The sequence below is a fragment of the Cyprinodon variegatus genome, unplaced genomic scaffold (genome assembly GCF_000732505.1).
Source record: "Cyprinodon variegatus isolate N-32 unplaced genomic scaffold, C_variegatus-1.0 Scaffold20, whole genome shotgun sequence".
NCBI classification, from domain to species: domain Eukaryota; kingdom Metazoa; phylum Chordata; class Actinopteri; order Cyprinodontiformes; family Cyprinodontidae; genus Cyprinodon; species Cyprinodon variegatus.
The window spans coordinates 1,525,670-1,531,552 of NW_015150473.1; the positions used below are offsets into that span (position 1 = coordinate 1,525,670).

General features: G+C 37.6%; 1 long non-coding RNA gene across 1 annotated transcript; it reads left to right on the forward strand.

Annotated features, from left to right (window-relative positions):
* Positions 1-374: 374 nt before the first annotated feature.
* On the forward strand, positions 375-3,265 carry LOC107093888. Its single transcript, XR_001481634.1, has 3 exons — positions 375-2,114; positions 2,785-2,964; positions 3,057-3,265. It is a non-coding gene; the product is annotated as an uncharacterized LOC107093888 (long non-coding RNA).
* Positions 3,266-5,883: the final 2,618 nt, after the last annotated feature.

Consider the following 5,883-nt stretch of genomic DNA (forward strand, 5'->3'; position numbering starts at 1 on the left):
TAAATTATTCATATCAAAAATGTATTTGTGTTTTTTCTTTTTACAAATTTCGTTAGAAGGGCAAATAAGGAATTCAAACCAAAAAAAAGTAATTTTCTATTTAGTTTTTTTCTTGGATCGGGCTTTAAAGGGTTAAAGTGCCTTGAGATTGCATGTGTGGCGCTATATAAATAAACGTAATTGAAAACTGAATTAAATATGCAGCAAATTTTCCATTTCACAATTTTTATTTTTTATTTTGGTGTATTTAGTTAAGTCTATTTTCAATAGGAAAAGTGTAATTTCAGTCGAAGACTAATATTAAGGAGTGCAGAAGCATCCTATTAAATATTTTTGATTCTACAGAAAATACATGATGAACACAGATAATTTTTTAAGGCTTATTTATCCTCAAATGTAAGTTGATAAAAAGTAAAGGAAATTCCTGTAATGTTTTTCTTAAACAGAAAGCATTGTATATATATGATTGAAAAAACCTTGAGATGTTTGAAGAAAGATCATTTAAAAGATAAAGGCTCCTCTTATTCATAGCTTACATTTTTTAAGAAGCTTTCTCAAAAGAAATGTATACAATGCTCTGATGTTCTGTGTGATTATCTGCATATTTGTGTTTTTCCTCATTATTTCTGCTCAATAAGCAAGGTTAAAATGCTTCAATATCTCTGTTATTTGTACAACCATCATACTTTATATTTTCTGTGGCCTTATTTTTAAAGCAAAGAAAGACTAGAGGGACAGGTGCTATGGCAGCCTGCTAGGTTAATCTTATCTGTGCTTTGTCAGCCTCCTCACAAAACTTTAAAAAGTGTCATGTCGGCTGGCTGTAACACTGTGACACTCAACAGACATACGCAGAAGAGTTGAGAGGACGGAGGAGAGGGAGTAAGCGGAGATTGAGACCGAAAAAGAGAAATGAAACAAGAAGGTTGGGAGAGACAACTGTTGACAAAGGAAACACAAATCCATTGTAAAACAAACAGAAACAGGTGAAATCTCGAGCACCTTCCTCGTCCTTTCTGTTTCCACCCACTGACTATATTAAAACCATTCCCTGTTAATATATCTATTTTCTGCTCATGAAAAGCTCTGTATGTGTCACGATAAAGGTGGAGGTGGTTTGTGAGGTCGGCCCCAGCAGAATTTTACGAGACAAGCTGTGCTGATATATGGCTGAAGGAGACTCCATTAAAACGCTGGACCTGCGCCATTTGGGGAAAATGGAGGTCACTCATGCTAGGGTCATGTGACACCTATAAAATCAAACTTTTCCCTAATATCTGGCCATATATCACCTCTTCCTCGTGTTTTTTAATGTTTTTTTTTTCATCTTTCTTCAACTGATATTCAAATCCTAAAAAATAGTTATTGGGTGAGAATGACAGTTTTTCCAAGAGGTGAAATGGATAGGGAGGGGGTGGGGGGTGCTGCAGGTTGTCCATTTGTGCTTTTCCATAAGAGAGCGAGGTAATATTTAGTTTTTGATTAATGTTCCGTATCAATCTGCAGAGGAGCATAGGGAAACGATCTGTTACGGTGCACTCTTAGAAAGACAAGAACAGCTGCACAGAGATGTGGTTGACAGTCCCCTTTTTCTGTCACTGTCCTTTCACCTTCCCTTTTTTCCATCACTCCCTGTCCTTCTTGATTGAGCCTTTATTTCTCCCTTTGGGTTTTGTAATTAAAGTAACTTCATTCCTTCTTCTGAATCACCTTACACATTTAATTGTCTCTACACTCTAGTTTTCCACCTGTCATTTTTTTTTTGTAATGATATCACACTTATCTTCTGGGTTTCTTTCCAGCTCCTGTTTCACCTCCTATAGCAACACCTGCAAACCTAGAGAAACATACCATATCTATCCTCTACTTTCATATTCCTTACTTGTTTTGGATCCCTTCTCTTTATGTCTCTTTGGGCTAGGCTGTGTTTCCTGTGTGTCTCCCCCATTGCTCCCAGCTCCCTAGGGCATCATTTCCAGGCTTCATTTGTTTGAGGGCTTTCTAATCTGGGCACTAGGACAACCTCAGTCCACCGTGCCCTCGTCAATCATCCCTACAGAGGAACAGAGAGAAGGTGAAGAAGGAGTAGAGAGGAGGAGGAAGAAGAGCGGAAGGTGATGGCATGATTAGTTATCTGTCCTCTCTTGCCCACCCTCCCTATTCCCAGTGACCACCACTCCCTCCACCTTTCAAAGCTCTCACTTCTTGTATCTCTCTTATGCAGTCACAACATCTATCTTAACTTCTTCTCTTCCTTTCCCTTCTCCTCTTCCCTGAATTTGGAGCACCTGCATGAAGCACCAGCTACCACGCTGTCCACCTCTCTGTCTATTTTTCTGTCTGATTGTTTGACCTCAGCTCCAACGGTGGTCTCTTTTGTGTCAGCGGACAAATGAGGATGACCTTTTATTGTAAAACAGACACCTATTGGGAAGGATGAAACAGACAGTGTTTAAATTAACAACAGAGAAAAGAGGAAGAGGGAGGCCTTTTCAAATGGAGGAATGGATGGAGAGAGTGAAAAGTTTTTGAAGTTCTAATAATCATAGAACAGTGTCTGCATCAAACTAGCATGGCCACTGTTCAATAATAAAGTCCCCTACCTGGCTGGCAGCTATTGATGAACAGTGCTGGAACAGTGAGAAGCAGACCTCTTGAACGTGCCCTGGACCCATCAGTATGGGTGCATGAATAATAAATGGCGTTGACAGTGGAGGCCATAAGAGTAGACAGAGTATTATTGCACATGAAGGTCCATTCTGATTTTGATTATTTTTATTCCAGGGGGCTCACAAAAGGCCAGGAGACCGTTGGTGAATATTCTAAAAGGGCACAGGGCTGAGATGGGCTTGATGGGAGGCTTTGATTTCTGGCTAATAGCCACTTCAAACAGGCTGGGATGGCTCTGAGACAGGGGAGGAAGATGACACAAGGGCTAAAGGACAGAAAGACCCGACACCCACGGTAAGTGAGGTCGCATAAACACAAGATGAACTTCATTTCACAGTATCAACACTGTGGAATAATATCGAGAACTTAACTGGGCAGTAATGTAGTTCACAGATTGCACGTAAAGAAGCAGACGGGGAAACTGATGGACCGTGTGACTTAAAAGTATTTATTTAATAAACTGGCGCAGAGCCACCGCACTGATACTGGTGGACATCCAGGGAGCTATTGTTGAGATAGGTGAGTTTTAAGTATCTTGGTGTACACCTTAACTATAAACTGGACTGGAGTAATAACCCTCTTTGTGGAAAGGGTCAGATCATACCTTACCTGACTGGGAAATTTTGGATTGCAGGGGATGCTTATACACAACTTTTCTGATTTTGTGGTCGCATTAGCCATCTTTTATGGTGTGGCAGTTTAGGCAGCAGCCTATCTGTAGCTGGGGGGAAGCCGCTGGATAACATAACTAAAAAGGGCAACTCACCCCTTTATGTCACTTGGACCCAGGGCAAGGGGTAAAAGACAAAGGGCAGTTAAAAAAAAAAGTATGTCTAACAATCTATTTATGGAAGCAATGCAGAGCTCCTTCAATGAGAAAGTTACAGGATAGATGCAGAAAAAAACTGAGGATGGCCGGGTAGCATCATTCAGGATAAGCTGCAAGTTTTTTTTTAGATCAGGGGTGGGCAATTCCAGTTCCTGGGGGCCGGTATTTAGATCCATCCTTGGTCCAAAACACCTGAATCAAATGGCTGAGTTACCTCCTCAGTATGCAGTCGGTTCCTGCAGAGTCCTCCCAATTATCTGATTACTTGATTCAGGTGTGTTGAAACAAAGGCACATCTAAAAGTTGCAGGATACTGGCCCCCAGGAACTGCCCACCCCTGCTCTAGATGTTCAGGTCTGAGTCCATCACTACACCTAAATTTGAACCTGATTGCTGGTTTCTAGCTCCATTAATTGAGGCTGTATGCTCAGTCTGGAAAACTCTGTTTTTGGACCAAAATTTGTCACTTCAGTTTTGTCTTGATTCAGCTGAGGGAATTATTGGCATATCTACGCAGTAATTTCTTCTACCTAGCACTTGAACTGGTTTGTAGTCAACTAATAACATCACTGCATCCCAGAAGCCAAATAAGGGCTCACAAGTGTGTATAGGTTTTCAAACTGGTCAGGAAAAAAATTTAATTGATGCTTTCCATATTGCAGTTCCTAATCTATTCAGTATGATTTTTTTGTACATGAATGCTTAGGTGGGAGGTTTTGTTTCAACAGTCATATTTCATGCAAGGTTTTACTAAACCCATGCTTTATCTCTTCCCAAATTTCTTTTTCTTTTCTTTTTAACTTGAACAAATCTCATTTTTACCAGAATATGCCTTTCTTATTACCACTCACTATTTTTTATTCCTGTTATTTTTCTGTTCAACTGCTTAACTTCAAAAGCTTAACTTTTAAAATTACTTTCTTTAAACTATTTAGTCTTGTGTGTACCTGTAAGCTTTCTTCTCTCTACTAGTTTTTGCCCCTGTCACACCAGAATTTTCCCACTGGGAGGCAATGAAAGTATTTCTGTTCTACTCTTTTTTTTTTATCTTATTACAGCTCACAATTTTTTGCTACTTGATTTTGATATATTCAGAAAAGTATTACACCATCAATAATGCTTGTAATGTGATAAAATGTCAAAAAACTTCAGTGTTCAGTATTACTAGATGAAAAGCAAAAATGTAGTTTTATTGGCACCTCAGCTGCACAAGAAATTGATGAGAGGATCTTATTCACACACTAAAATTAAAGCAACAATAAGTCACTCCAAACACACTGCAGTTCAGAAGTGGCAGTAATGCACAAATAAAAGTTGTTTGTCAACGGTCAATAAATCCAATGAACAAGTCACTCCCTCTGACCATTAGAGGAAGAGGAAGTAGGCAACTGTTTATGCGCAGCTTAGCGGCCTTGTCTCAATACTAGCGCTAAATCCTATTCACTGCAATGAAGTGTGCGCCTGGAGTACAGTAGGTGCAATGAAGGGTTTTGGATGCACAGTTTACAAAATATGCTTACGGTAATTGTAACGATTGGGACTTGCACCCTACATGGTAACGCAGACATGGATAGGGACCATTCTTGCTTTTGCATTGCTAATGCTAAAAAATATTTTTTTATCTGCAACAACAAAACCTTTTGTAATAACATTTACAGTAAAATATAAACTATTTTGGTAGTTAAGCATGAAAACATGTTTTTTTAACACAGGCGCAGGAACTGCCTTTGTTTTAAATTTCCCTAATTTATTCAACAAATGAGTAAAATTAAAAAAAGAATGTCAAATGTGTACGAGACATACTATATTTCAATTGATAACAGGATAAAAAAAATACACATTAGAATATTTTAACAAAACACGTGGGTTAGCAAAAAATCCAAATAAAGGCACTTTAAGATGAAAATAAATCAGACATGTCACATCATACTTTCCTTACAGTTTTTTTTCTTTTTTAAAGTTTTCAATCTTTTGAAATACGAAAAGTAACTATAAATAATTCTTAATATCACATTAGAATACATTATTTACATTTAGTGCTTTTTTTAAACTAGCTTTAGCAAAAAACGGTGAAAGTTAAATATATTTCAAAACCTATATTCATACCTCAAATATCTTATATATCATATATTTTTATATTAGTTTATATCTTATATCTAGAGCTCAATTCATGTCTACTTTCTAAATCTTACATCTAAATATCCAAAATCTTAAATCTCAGATCTAAATCTTGAGAAGATATGTTTATCACCCACTCCCCTTTATTTCACAGATATGAAATAAAGATTCACATAGAAAAATAACATTTTATAAATAGATCTAGGATTAAGTAATGAATTTTACATGTACATTCAGACATAACATTTAGATATAGATTCAACATT